The sequence below is a fragment of the Macaca fascicularis genome, chromosome 3 (assembly GCF_037993035.2).
Source record: "Macaca fascicularis isolate 582-1 chromosome 3, T2T-MFA8v1.1".
NCBI classification, from domain to species: Eukaryota; Metazoa; Chordata; class Mammalia; order Primates; family Cercopithecidae; genus Macaca; species Macaca fascicularis.
The window spans coordinates 75,559,828-75,576,120 of NC_088377.1; positions in this window are offsets into that span (position 1 = coordinate 75,559,828).

The window sequence follows — 16,293 nt, forward strand, 5'->3', positions numbered from 1 at the left end:
TTGGAAAGTGTAAGGGGTCAGGGAACTCCCTCCCCTAGCCAAGGGAAGCCATGAGAGACTGTGCCATGAGGGATGGTGCACTCTCGCCCAGATACTATGCTTTTCCCATGGTCTTCACAATCCGCAGACCAGGAGATTCCCTCGGTGCCTACACTGCCAGGACCCTCGATTTCAAGCACAAACCTGGGCAGCCATTTGGGCAGACACTGAGCTAGTTGCAGGAGTTTTTTTCATACCCCAGTGGCGCCTGGAACACCAGTGAGACAGAACCATTCACTCCCCTGGAAAGGGGGCTGAAGCCAGGGAGCCAAGGGTTCTAGCTCAGTGGATCCCAACCCCACAGAGCCCAGCAAGCTAAGATCCACTGGCTTGAAATTCTCGCTGCCAGCACAGCAGTCTGAAGTCACCTGGGATGCTCAAGCTTGGTGTGGGGAGGGGCATCCACCATTACTGAGGTGTGAGTAGGCTGTTTTCCCCTCACAGTGTAAACAAAACCACAGGGAACTTCGAACTGAGTGGAGCCCACTGCAGTGCCACAAAACCGCTGTAGCCACACTGCCTCTCTAGATTCCTACTTTCTGGGCAGGGCATCTCTGAAAGAAAGGCAGCAGCCCCAGTCAGGGGCTAATAGATAAAATTCCCATCTCCCTGGGATGGAGCATCTGGGGGAAGGAGCAACTGTGTGCACAGCTTCAGCAGACTTAAACTTTCCTGCCTGCCGGCTCTGAAGAGAGCAGTAGATCTTCCAGCACAGCACTCGAGCTCTGCTAAGGGACAGACTGCTTCCTCAAGTGGGGTCCCTGACCCATGTAACTCCTGACTGGGAGACACCTCCCAACAGGGTTTGACAGACACCTCATAGAGGAGAGCTCCAGCTGGCATCTAGTGGGTGCCCCTCTGGGATGAAGCTTACAGAGGAAGGAACAGGCAGCATTATTTGCTATTTTGCAGCCTCCACTGGTGATACCCCAGCAAACAGGGTCTAGAGTGGACCTCCAGCAAACTCCAGCAGACCTGCAGCAGAGGGGCCTGACTGTTAGAAGGAAAACTAATAAACAAAAAGGAATAGCAACAATATCAACAAAAAGAACATCTACACAAAAACCCCATCTGAAGGTGACCAACATCAAAGACCAAAGGCAGATACATCCACGAAGATGAGGAAAAACCAGTGCTAAAAGGCTGAAAATTCCAAAAACCAGAACGCCTCTTCTCCAAAGGATCACAACTCCTCGCCAGCAAGGGAATAAAACTGGACAGAGCATGAGTTTGACAAATTGACAGAAGTAGGCTTCAGAAGGTGGGTAATAACAAACTCCTCCAAGCTAAAGGAGCATGTTCTAACCCAATACAAGGAAGCTAAGAACCTTGAAAAAGGGTTTGATGAATTGCTAACTAGACTAACCAGTTTAGAGAAGAACATAAATGACCTGATGGACCTGAAAAACACACCATGAGAAACTTTGTGAAGCATATGCAAGTATCAATATTTGAATCGATCAAGCAGAAGAAAGGATATCAGAGATTGAAGATCAACTTAATGAAATAAAGTGTGAAGACAAGATTAGAGAAAAAAGAATGAAAAGGAACAAACAAAGCCTCCAAGAAATATGGGACTATGTGAAAAGACCAAACCTGCATTTGACTGGTGTACCTGAAAGTGACAGGGAGAATGGAACCAAGTCGGAAAACACTATTCAGGATATTATCCAGGAGAACTTCCCCAACCAAGCAAGACAGGCCAACATTCAAATTCAGGAAATACAGAGAACACCAAAAAGATACTCTTTGAGAAGAGAAACCCCAAGACACATAATTGTCAGATTCACCAAGGTTGAAATGAAGGAAAAATGTTAAAGGCAACCAGAGAGAAAGGAAAGCCCATTAGACTAACAGCAGATCTCTTTGCAGAAACCGTACAAGCCACAAGAGACTGGGAGCCAATATTCAACGTTTTTAAATAAAAGAATTTTCATTCCAGAATTTCATATCCAGACAAACTAAGCTTCGTAAGTGAAGGAGAAATAAAATCTTTTACAGACAAGCAAATGCTGAGAGATTTTGTCACGATCAGGCCTGCCTTACAAGAGCTCCTGAAGGAAGCACTAAATATGGAAAGGAAAAATTGGTACCAGCCACCACAAAAATACACCAAATTGTAAAGACCATTGACACTATGAAGAAACTGCATCAACTAACAGGTAAAATAACCAGCTAGCATCATAATGACAGGATCAAATTCACACATAACAATAATAACCTTAAATGTAAATCGGCTAAATGGCCCAATTAAAAGACACAGACTGGCAAATTGGATAAAGAGTCAAGACCCATCAGTGTGCTGTAATCAGGAGACCCATCTCACGTGCAAAGGCACACATAGGCTCAAAATAAAGGGATAGAGGAATATTTACCAAGCAAATAGAAAGCAAAAAACAAAAACAAAAAAAGCAGGGAGTGCAATCCTAGTCTCTGATAAAACAGACTTTAAACCAACAAAGATTAAAAAAGACAAAGAAGGGCATTACATAATGGTAAACAGATCAATGCAACGAGAAGAGCTAACTATCCTAAATATATATGTGCCCAACACAGGAGCACCCAGATTCATAAAGCAAGTCCTTAGAGACCTACAAAGAGACTGAGACTCCCACACTATAATAGTGGGAGACTTTAACACCCCACTGTCAATATTAGACAGATCAATGACACAGAAAATTAACAAGTATATTCAGGACTTGAATTCAACTCTAGACCAAGGGAACCTAGTAGACATCTACAGAATGTTCCACCCTAAACCAACAGAATATACATTCTTCTTAGCATCACATCACCGTTATTCTAAAATTGACCACTTAATTGGAAGTAAAGCACTCCTCAGCAAATGCGAAAGAACGGACATCATAACAAAGAGTTTCTCAGACCACAGTGCAATCAAATTAGAACTCAGGATTAAGAAACTCACTCAAGGCCAGGTGCGGTGGCTCACTCCTGTAATCCCAGCACTTTGGGAGGCCGAGGCAGGCGGATCACGAGGTCAGGAGATCAAGACCATCCTGGTCAACATGGTGAAACCTCATCTCTACTAAAAATACAAAAAATTAGCTGGGTGTGGTGGTGGGTGCCTGTAGTTCCAGCTACTTGGGAGGCTGAGGCAGGAGAATGGTGTGAACCCAGGAGGCAGAAATTGCAGTGAGCCAAGATCATGCCACTGCACTCCAGCCTGAGCGACAGAACAAGACTCTATTTCAAAAACAAAAAAAAAAAAAGAAAGAAAAAAGAAAAAAAGAAACTCACTCAAAACCACACAACTACATAGAAACTGAACAACCTGCTCCTGAAAGATTACTGGGTAAATAACAAAATTAAGGCAGAAATAGGTAAGTTCTTTGAAACCAATTAGAACAAAAACACAATGTACCAGAATCTCTAGGACACAGCTAAAGCAGTGTTTACAGGGAAATTTATAGCACTAAATGCCCACAGGAGAAAGCAGAAAAGATCTAAAATTGGCACTCTAACATCACAATTAAAAGAAGTAGAGAAGCAAGAGCAAACACATTCAAAAGCTAGCAGAAAACAAGAAATAACCAAGATCAGAGCAGAACTGAAGGAGCTAGAGACACAAAAAATCCTTCAAAAAATAAGCAAATCCAGGAGCTGGTTTTTTGAAAAGATTAACACAATAGATAGACCACTAGCCAGACTAATAAAGGAAGAAAAGAAAGAAGAATCAAATAGACACAATAAAAAAATGATAAAGGGGATATCAACACTGATCCCACAGGAATACAGACTACCGACAGAGAATACTATAAACACCTCTACACAAATGAACTAGAAAATCTAGAAGAAATTGATAAATTCCTGGACACATACCCCCTCCCAAGACTAAACCAGGAAGAAGTCACATCCCTGAATAGACCAAGAACAAATTCTGAAATTGAGGCAGTAATTAAAAGCCTGCCAATCAAAAAAATCCCAGTAGCAGATGGATTCACAGCTGAATTCTACCAGAGGTACAAAGAGGAACTGGTACCATTCCTTCTGAAAATATTCCAAACAATAGAAAAAGAGGGACTTCTCCCTAGCTCACGAGGACAGCATCATTCTGATACCAATAACTGGCAGAGACACAACAAAAAAAGAAAATTTCAGGCCACTATCCCTGATGAACATCAATGCGAAATCTTCAATAAAATACTGGCAAACCAAATCCAGCAGCACTTCAAAAAGCTCACCCATCACAATCAAGTGAACTTCATCCCTGGGATACAAGGGTGGTTCAACATATGCAAATCAATAACCATAATCTATCACATAAACAGAACCAATGACAAAAACCACATGATTATCTCAATAGATGCAGAAAAGGCATTTGATAAAATTCAACAGCCCTTCATGCTAAGAACTCTCAATAAGGAGGTTCTGGCAAGGGCAATCAGGCAAGAGAAAGTAATAAAGTTTATTCAAATAGGAAGAGAGAAAGTCAAATTTTGTCTGTTTGCAGATGACATAGTCGTATGTTTAGAAAACCCCATCATCTCAGCCCAAAATTTCCTTAAGCTTATTAGCAACTTTAGCAAAGTCTCAGGATACAAAATCAATGTGCAAAAATCACAAGCATTCCTATACAACAATAATAAACAAAGAGGAAACCAAATCATGAGTGAACTCCATTCACAATTGCTACAGAGAAAATAAAATACCTGGGAATACAACTCACAAGGGATGTGAAGCACCACTTCAAGGAGAACTACAAACCGCTGCTCAGGAAAATAAGCGAACAAACAAATGGGAAAATATACCATGCTAATGGATAGGAAGAATCATTATCATGGAAAAGGCCATACTGCCTGAGTAACTTATAAATTCAATGCTATTTCCATCAAGCTACCATTGACTATCTTCACAGAATTAGGAAAAACTACTTTAAATTTCATATGGAGCAAAAAAAAAAAAGCCTGTATAGCCAAGACAATCCTAAGTAAAAAGAACAAAGCTGGAGGCATCATGCTATCTGACTTCAAACTACACTACAAGGCTACAGTAAACAAAACAGCATGGTATTGGTACCAAAACAGGTATATAGACCAACGGAACAGAACAGAGGCCACAGGAATAACATCACTCATCTACAACTGTCTGATCTTTGATAAACCTGAAAAAAACAAGCGATGGGGAAAGGATTCCCTTTTTAATAAATGCTGTTGCGGAAACTGGCTAGCCATATGCAGAAAGCTGAAACTGGACCCCTTCCTCAGACTTTATACCAAAATTAACTCAAGATGGATTAAAGACCAAAACCATAAAAACCCTAGAAAAAAACCTAGGCAATACCATTCAGGACATAGGCATGGGCAAAGACTTCATGACTAAAACACGAAAAACAATGGCAACAAAAGCCAAAATTGACAAATGGGATCTAATTAAGCTAAAGAGTTTCTGCACAGCAAAAGAAACTATCATCAGAGTGGACAGGCAACCTATGGAATGGGAGAAAATTTTTGTAATCTATCCATCTGACAAAGGGCTAATATCCAGAATCTACAAGGAACTTAAACACATGTACAAGAAAAAAACAAATAACACCAATCAAAAAATGGGCAAAGGATATGAACAGATACTTCTCAAAAGAAGACATTTATTTGGACAACAAACAGTTGAAAAAAAGCTCATTCATCAGTGGTCATTAGAGAAATGCAAATCAAAACCACAATATCATCTTACACCAGTTACAATGGTGATCATTAAAAACTTAGGAAACAACAGATGCTGGAGAAGATGTGGAGAAATATGAACACTTTTACAATGTTGGTGGGAGTGTCAATTAGTTCAACCATTGTGGAAGATGGTGTGACAATTCCTCAAGTATCTAGAACCAGAAACACCATTTGACCCAGCAATCCCATTACTGGGTATATACCCAAAGGATTATAAATCATTCTACTATAAAGACACATGCACACATATGTTTATTGCAACACTGTTCACAATAGCGAAGACTTGGAACTAACCCAAATGCCCATTGATGATAGACTGGTAAAAAAAATGTGGCACGTACACACTGTGGAATACTATGCAGTCATAAAAAAGGATAAGTTCATGTCCTTTGCTGGGATGAAGCTGGAAACCATCATTCTCAGCAAACTAACACAGGAAGAGAAAATCAAACACTGCATGTTCTCACTCATAAGTGGGAGTTGAACAATGAGAACACGTGGACACAGCAAGAGGAACATCACACAATGGGGTCTGTCAGGGGTGGAGAGATAGGGGAGGGACAGCATTAGGAGAAATACCTAATGTAGATGACGGGTTGATGGGTGCAGCAAACCACCATGTCACGTGCATACCTATGTAACAAACCTGCACATTCTGCACATGTATCCCAGAACTTAAAGTACAATTAAAAAAAAAAAATTAAGACAACAATCCCACTAACAATAGCTACAAAAAATACACTTAGGAATAAGCTTAACCAAGAAGTGAAAAACCTGTATGCTGAAAACTGAAAAATGTTGATAAAAGAAATTGAAAAACACACAAATAAATGGGACAATGGCCTGTGTTCATGAATTGGAAGGATTAATATTGTTTAAATGTTCATAGTATCCAAAGGGATCTATCTACATATTCAATGTAATCTCTATCAAAATTCCAATGGCAATATCTTAAAAAATTCTAAAATTCATATAAAACCAGAAAAAACTCCAAATAACCAAGTCAATCATGAGCAAAAAGAACAAAAGCTGGAGGTGTCACACTACCAGATTTCAAACTATAATACAAAGTTATGGTAATTAAAAGAGCATGGTACCAGCAAAAACAAAACAAAACAAACAAACAAAAAAAAATGCACTGATCAATGGAGCAGAGTAGAGAACCCACACATGTACAATCAGTTGATTTCTTACAGAAGTGTCAAGGATATACAATGGGGAAAGGATAGTGTTTTTAATAAATGCTGTTGGGAAAACTAGATTTTTTCATGCAGAAGAATAAAATTGGATCCATATCTCACACAATATATACAAATTAATTCAAAATGGATTAAAGAATTAAATATAAGATCAGAAACTGTAAAACTGCTGGTAGAAAACATAGGGAAAAAACTATACCACATTGGGCTGGGGAACAAGATTTTTGGATTTGACCCCAACAAATGCCAGCAACAAAAGCAAAAATAGACAAATGGGGTAATATCAAACTAAAACACTTCTGCACAGCAAAGGAAACAATTAGCATTATACAGAGATAACCTATGGATTGACAGAAAAGACAGACATCTGATAAGGGGTTAATATCCGAAATATATAAGGAGCTCAAACAACTCAATAGCATGAAAACAAGAAACCCAATTTTAAAAACGGGTAAGGAGACTGAATAGGCATTTCAGAAGAAGGAATAGCAACAGACAACAGGTACATAAAAAATGCTCAAAATCATAATCATTAGGGGAAAAAAAGCAAATTAAAACCACCATGAAATACTGTCTCACACCTGTCAGAATTACTTTTATAAAAAGACAAAAAAAAAAAAAAAAAAAAAAAGTGTCAGCAAGAATGTGGAGAAAAGGGAATCCTTGTTTACCATTGGTGGGAATGTAAATTAATTCAGCCATTATGGAAAACTATATGAAGGTTCCCCAAAAAACTAAAAATAGAATTAGTGTACGATCCACATTTCCACTTCTAAGTGTTTACTCAAAAGGTTTGAAATCAGTTTGTTTAAGAGATATCTATCTGCACGGCCATGTTTATTGCAGTGCTATTCACGATAGCCAAGTTATGGAATCAGCCTATGAGTCCATCATCAAGTGAATATGTGGTCTGTATACACAGCAGAATACTAGACAACCTTAAAAGAGAATAAAATTCTGTCATGGTAACAACGTAGATGGAACTGGAGAACACTACACCAAGTGAAATAAGCCAGGCACAGAAGGACAAATACTGCATGTTCTCACCTATACGTGGAATCTAAAACAACTCAGAGAAGCAGAGAGTATATTGGTGGTTACAGAAACTGCCGGGTGGGAAGAATGGGGAGATGATGGTCCAAGGGTACTAAATCTGTTGGACAGGAAGAATGTGGTTTTTATAGTTCTATTGCACAGTGTAATGAATATAGTTAATAATAGAGTACTGTACATTTCAAGTTGCTAAAAGAACAAATTCTTACCATAAAAAGTGTTAAGTATTTGAGGTGCTGGATATGTTAAATAGCTTCATTTAATTATTCCACATTTTATTCAAAATCATAACATTCTATATCCCTTACATTTACATAGCCTTCCCTTGGTTTCCACAGGGGATTGTTTCCAGGGCGCTCCATGGATCCCAAATTCCATGGCTGCTCAAGTTCTTTATATGAAATGGCATAAGTAGTTGCATATAATCTGCATACATCTTCTTGTATACTTTAAGTCATCTCTAGACTACTTATAATACTTAATACAATGTAAATGCTATGCAAATAGTTGTAATAGTGCATTTTTATTTGTATTATTCTATTGCTGTATTGCTATTTTTAATTTTTTTCCAAATTTTTTGACCTGTGATTGGTTGAATCTTGGGTGGAGAACACACAGATACTGAGGGTGGACTGAGCAATTATAAACTGTCAATTTACAATTTACAAAAACGAAAAGAAGAAAAAGACCATAACTTAGCCTAGTGGTTTTCAAAGTTTGTTTCAAGAAAATCAGGGATGGGAGGAGTTTATGTATTTACTATATTACACTTTTATCATTATTTTAGACAATACTTATACAAAAAGCCTCAGGCCGGTCCCTCAGGAGGTATCCACAAGAAGGCATTGCTGTCACAGGATAGTTCCATGCCTGTTATTGTCCCTGAAGGCCTTCCAATGGGACAAAATATAAAGGAGAAAGACAGTGATATTGATGACCTTGGCCCTGTGTAGGCCTAGGCAAATGTGTGTGTTTGTGTCTTAGTTTATAACAAATTTTTGTAAAGTAACAACAAAAACCCCCCCAAAAAACTAAATAGGAAAAGCTTATAAAGGATATAAAGAAAGAAAATATTTTTGTATAGCTGTACCGTATGTTTTAAGTGTAATTACAAAAGAGCCAGTAAGTTAAAAATAATAAAAATGTATAAAGTTAAAAAGTTACAGTAAGCTAAGGTTAATTTATCATTGAAGAAAGAAAAATACTTGTTATAAATGTAGCGTAGTCTAAGTTTACTGTTTATAAAGTCTATCATGACCCAGACCTTCACATTCACTCACTACTCACCCACTGACACCCAGAGCAACTTCCCCCGCTGCAAGCTGCGTTTATGGGAAGTGCCCTGTAAGTGTACCATTTTTTAATCCTTTATATCTTATTTTTACTGTACTTTTTAAATGTTTGGATACACAAATCCTTAGCATTGTGTTACAATTGACTACAGTATTTAGTGCAGTAACATGCTGCATAGGTTTGTGGTCTAGGAGCAACAGGCTATACCACTGCGGTGTGTAGAAGGCTGTATCGTCTTGTGTAAGTGGAGCCTATGATGTTCACACAATGACAAAATCACCAAACAATGAATTTCTCAGAACATATTCCCTTGGTTAAGCAACGCATGACTGTGTTACTAATGTTATTTGTCTTTTCCACTCTCATTTTCTCATGAGTGATTGAGGGGGTTTGCAAAGCCTGCATTATGTATGACATCACGACAGATTGAATGCAAAAGCAGATAAAATAATCCAGTTTTCTTCTATTAAGCTAGACATAAAAGAGATTTGCAAAGGCCAGGGGCAGTTGATCACGCCTGTAATCCTAGCAGTTTGGGAGGCCGAGGCAGGCAGATCACAAGATCAGGGGTTCGAGACCAGCTTGATCAACATGGTGAAACCCCGGCTCTACTAAAAATACAAAAATTAGCCAGGCATTGTGGAGCGTGCCTGTAATCCCAGCTACTCAGGAGGCTGAGGCAGGAGAATCGCTTGAACCTGGGAGGTGAAGGTTGCAGTGATCCGAGATCACGCCATTGCACTCCAGCCTGGGGACAGAGCAAGACTCCATCTCAAAAAAAAAAAAAAAGAGAGAGATTTGCAAAACAGTGAACCAATGCTACCATTCTCACTAAATTTTTTGTTTAAAAAAAGTAGTTTTTTAAAAAAAGTTATTTATTTTACTATCTAATGGGTGTATTATTGACATTTTTAAATGAATTAATAAATAATTGTTTTAAGTTCTCAGTTTTAACTTGGAATATAGAAAATATCAATACCTACAACCCACATAAGGAAAGACTCTTTGGGGTCTTCAGTTATTTTTAGGAGTATGAAGGAGTCCTGAGACCAAAACTTTTGAGGACTGCTGACCAAGGCTAAAAGGTTTAGTATTAACCAAATATCAGATAGTTATGCAACTCCCAACTGTGAGATTCTAAAAGACCAATGGCCAATTCTTGCCCATTTTAAAAAAAACTATTATTCATCAGGCATTATTGATTCAAAACTAATTGTTTATAATAACTAAGAGGGATGTGTTTTTCAGATTGTTTTGAGGCTCTCTATTCTTTTTTTTAATTACTACGTTATTATTTCCCCCAATAGTTATTACATTTAAAAAAATTACATTAAACATTTTAAATATGTAAACTCATTTACTCTTCATAACAACAAGATTAAGTAGCCAGCACAGATTTCCCTATCGTATATGGGAGAGAGCTAAGGATTAGTATGCTAAAGTGACTTACCAAAGGTCATCTGGCTGATAAATGGTGGAACAGGGATTTCTTCTAACTAAAGTTTAGTCAATTTCAGTACCAGGCTCTGTTTCCACCATCTCATCTTAATGTCTTTGAAGCTAGTAATACTGACTTTTAATGCCATTCATTATTCATGATGTATTTTAATTTATGTATGGTCTTAATGCCATTCATTATTCAAGATGTATTTTAATTTATGTATGGTCATCATTTGCCTTTAGACCAATGCCTTATACAAACACTGACTGAACTGAATGTCCTAGCATCACGTTTGACCATGGAAGCATGGGTCCAGCTACCAGCATTTAATCATTCACTCATTCATTTGCTCATTCTGTAAATATATATTGAGTGCTACAATCTACTAGATGCTGATCTGTTTTGTTCAAACAGAGCAGACAATAAGTTCCACTTGCCTAGAGAGCTTACATTCTCATAAGGTGAGATAAATAATAAATACTATACAAAACATAATAAATATACAAATCATATGGGGTGCTGGAAGTTATAAATTCTGAGGAATTCACAAAGCAGGCTAAAGGGAACTATTTACGTGTGCAGGCAGGGCATGGTGGGGTCAACAACAGGGAGCCCGCAGGTTGAGTAGCGTGAGCGAGGAGGAGAACAGGAGGAGACAAAGTCAGAATCACAGGGAACAAGGGAACCTGCTGCCTCACACCCATAGGAAGAAAGGCCTTGAGTGAAAGGAGTAGATTTGTAGACACAGGATGACACGGTATCACTTATATTTTGTAAGGATCAGCGGGCTTCACTGTTGAGAATACTGTGGACAAAGGTGGCAATTTAGAAGACAGTTTAGGGAGTTAATGCCAAAATCCAGGGCACATATGATGGTGGCATGGAGCAGGATTTAAATTCAGGACCAGGGGTTTTATTTCACAAGTTGTGAGAAGGAAAGTAGTGAGAAGTGGTTGGATACTGGATATATTTGAGAGGTAGAAGCTGTGAGACCAAGTTTCACCAAGGGACAACTCTAGGTATCACAGAGCAACTGATTATTACAAAAGTCATCCTTGTATCGTGTCATCTACTCTAAAATGAAAGTGCAATGACTACTTTCTATTTATATTGTTTTATTTCTAGAATGCTTCGCTTAGAATCCCTTAAGAGTTGCAGGTGTGAAAACTCTAGGAGCCGCTTAATAGCTGTCAATGAGTCATCACTACACTATTCATGGATTAAAATGAATATGTGGCTTAGGGCGATTGAGCTCGACCTAAATGGCTACCAACAAGTGATTGACAAATAAATTAGGAGACTTCAATCTGATAAAACACTTTCCTAAGACTTTAAATTGACTTCTCAGCAATTTTTGCAGCTACTCAAATCCAAGTAAAATTGTTAGCCCTGTCTAGAGAAAGGTCAATTGCTCAAGGTCAAAGGCAAGTAAATACATAATTTAATTGTTCTTCTTTGCTCTGAGTTTTTTAAAAGAACAACCAGATATTGATTTGGATTAATTTAATGAGCATGTTCATTTTAAGAGAGAACTAACAGCGTTAAAAGAAACAATTAAAATCCCACTAGGGTTTAATTCTTACACCATTAAACCCACCAGGGTTAATGAATTAAACCCCACCAGGGTTTAATTCTTACACCATTCTTTACCTCCAGCACATTATTTAACCTCTGTTTTGGTTTCTTCTTCTGAGACGCAGAAATCATCATAATAACTCTGCCTTACAGATTTTGAAGTTAAGTGAGCTTATACCTGTACCAAACAAACAATGCACATTGTAACTGCACCATAAATGCTATTACTATTAGAAGGCTACACTGAAAATGTCAAAGAAAACATCCTCATTGATGCCTAGTATAACACTAGTTCAGTAATGGATCGATTACTTCTAATCTCAATAACTATTAGGGTCATAAGGCAAAAGATTTATGGTTTATAGCTAAGCAACCCAGCAGTATGTAGTGTAAAGCAAGAAAAACAACACTGTGATACTTACAATTCATTTATTGATACCTGAAAAATTTCCCTATCACTGAGAGTATTCCATTCATATATTGGAGAAATAGCACCATTCCAGTCATAACTACAGTAAATGTCAAGACAGATATTCCTTCCATAGGAAAAAAAAATCTATGAAACTTAGATAATAGAAAAAAATAGAGGAAAAACTTCCAAAAGCTACATAATTTTCTAATTCATTCCTTTCTATCTAGTTCCACATTTACCTTTTCTTGGAAAATACTTTTCCTTCACATCCTTGTCAGCTCAATATTTCTAGAGAAAATATATCTTTACAAAGCAAAAGCAGATTCCTCTTAATATTAAAATTAGTTGTACTTTTAAAAAAGTTTTTATTTTCTGGCTGTGTAAATAATGTTCACCAGAAACAACAGAGAAAACTCTTAATGAGACCACATATTATATGTGTTTGAAAATCAGAAATAAGGCCGGGCGCGGTGGCTCACGCCTGTAATCCCAGCACTTTGGGGGGCCGAGGTGGGTGGATCACCTGAGGTCGGGAGTTCGAGACCAGCCTGACCAACATGGAGAAACCCCATGTCTACTAAAAATACAAAATTAGCTGGGTGTGGAGGCACGTGCCTATAATCCCAGCTACTAGGGAGGCTGAGGCAGGAGAATTGCTTGAACCTGGGAGGCGGAGCTTGCGGTGAGCCGAGATCGTGCCATTGCACTCCAGCCTGGGCAACAAGAGTGAAACTCCGTCTCCAAAAAAAAAAAGAAAAGAAAAGAAAATCAGAAATACCCTGGAATTTCCTGAGTATATATTTATGACTGTCTATATTTCTGCTATAAATACCCAGATATAATAAGTTATAGATATTATGTTGATATATTTATATGTAACATGCCATTGTGTACATGGCAATATTATTGAAATTATTCTTGAAAAATAAAAAGTATAACAACTAAACAACAACAACAAAAGGGATGTTAGGAACGATAAACATGCTTACAAAGGACCAAAGACAATTGCAGTGCAGTAAAACCTTGATCAGGAAGGCAAGCATATTTCTCCTGAGCAGCTCCATGAATGTACAACACAGTGGTAGTATCTTCTTTCAATCAGTGCTAGTGCCATAAGCCAAAAGATTCCGAGTTTGTTTGAGCAAAGCCACAAAGGAACTGCTGTCAGGAATCAATTTCAGGCTGTGGAGAAAGCCCTCCAAAAGCCAAAGAATTTGGTCTCATGCAGGGTATGGGATTTTGAAGGCATATTTTGTAGTGTGGGAATGACTTTTTCCTGACATGAAGGAAATGGGGAGTAAATGGGAAAGTATTTTTCCTATGAGTTGGCTAAAACTTCAGTAACCTGATGCTTTTATAAATCAATCAGATGCAGCATCCTCTTTCTTCACATGACTGTTTTTCTTAGATGATTAGGCGCCCTTACCAAATGGATTTGAGTTTTAAAATGCAGTAAATGCTAAGTCAACTCGGTCGCAACAACCAGGCTTTTGTGTCTGCCTGAGCTGTTTAGTTAGCCTTGGTCCTTGTTCACTTGTTGAGGCCAAACTCTTTTCATTGTGAAAGACCAACAGTTTGGAGAAGAGAAGCTCAAATAGTATTTTCTTGCACCTAGAAGGTTATCCTTTGAAAAAGTCTTATTTCCAAGAGTATTGGCTCCCTCTGGGTGCAGGAAAGCCTACAGTTTTCTGGACTCTCTGGCTTCCTTCAAGTTTGGCAGACATCCTGGTTTACTTTGCATCCCCAGTACACATAGGAAATAGAGCAAAGAGAATAAAGCGCTGCTGCCAACGCTGCTGCAAACCAAAGCCACTGACCTGCTGGCTTTGGCTCTGTGTCCTCCAGGGGGCGTGACACATGCATTTCAGTGTGAATGACTGATGTGCAATGTTGTACTCTAAAATCCCCAAAATTTATAGCATCTCTGTGACAGTTATACAAAAGTGACCTAGTGTGAAAACTGACATTCAGAGTCATCAAAACTTGTGATACTAATGATACTAGTGGCTTTATTTTTTCCTCTTTAGAAGTTCTCAGATATTACACGTATCCAGAGGAGGATTTGTGGTATTAATATTTCCCGAAACGTGTTAGACCACAGAGCCCTTCTTCTGTGGAACATTATGAGACTAATGTCCACAAACTATTCTTTGGGAAACACTTACCAGAATGCATGCACTTAAACACAAATAAATAGCAATGCAAAGATGTTTATCTATATTACCCTTTCAGCAAGTTAGAGAAAATCTTCAAGTGCATTGGTCAAAGCAAAACATATGACAAAGCATTGAGTTAACAATATAAAATACTCAGTTCAGGCCGGGCACGGTGGCTCACGCCTGTAATCCCAGCACTTTGGGAGGCCGAGGCGGGGGATCACAAGGTCAGGAGATCGAGACCACGGTGAAACCCCGTCTCTACTAAAAATACAAAAAATTAGCCGGGCGCGGTTGTGGGCGCCTGTAGTCCCAGCTACTCGGGAGGCTGAGGCAGGAGAATGGCGTGAACCCGGGAGGCGGAGCTTGCAGTGAGCCGAGATCGCGCCACTGCACTCCAGCCTGGGCGACAGAGCGAGACTCCGTCTCAAAAAAAAAAAAAAAAAAAAAAAAAAAAAAAAAAATACTCAGTTCAAATATTTCTATTTCCCTTGGGATCCTCTAGAGAAATTAATCCATATGTGTACCAATTTTACTCTCAGCCTTTTCTCTGATATCATAAACTGTTTGTATCCTTTTGTCCTGAGTTAAGACGAAAAATAGAAAATTACTGAATGAGAAAGATTGAGTAGCTTCTCAGGGTGTCTTCACTACACTAAAACCATTAAGATGCAAAGTAAAATATCTGAAATATCTGAAGGGGCATGTTCAATGATAACACAAAGGCACAAAGTAAAAATGTCAGTGTGAAAATGAAAATCAGGAATTCTGTGAATATTTATGTGGAGACGTGTTCCTCATCTCGTTATCTTGCATCTACACAGATATTCTTTAATTTCCATTTAATTCTCATAAGTTCTTGGAGTATGAATTTATAATCCTGAAGTATTGAATGATTCTTATTTTGTTCTTTCTATTGTTATTCAATTTTTTCAATAGACATGCATTTTGTATAATTATGTGTAGATTGTATTTCTAAGCACCATTATATAAAATGTAGATTACAACAATTTTCTGTATCTCAATTAGGTATCATATATTTGTAATTCTCTCACCCCTAAAGAAGTTAGCGGACCAGAAGGTAAACAGTAGCTCTCTGTGTGGTGGGGATGTGGCGGAATTTTAAAAATATTGTAACTCCTTTTAAATTTCAGATTTTATACATGTGTTTGTTACTTTTTCAACAGAAAAAAAAATTTTTAGCTTTCAAATGTATCACAATCATTTTATGAATGGACTATGAAGTCCAGATCGGTAGGGTGTGAATCTCAACTTCTCCCTTTCCTCTCTGTGTGGTGCTGGGCAAGTTACTTAACCCTCTGTATCTCAGTTTTCACGTCTGTAACATGGGGGGAGATAATAGAATCTACTTCCATAGGCTGCTGTGTGGAATAAATGAATCAATACTTTGAAAGGACCTGGAGCAAAGTCAGTAGTCTGA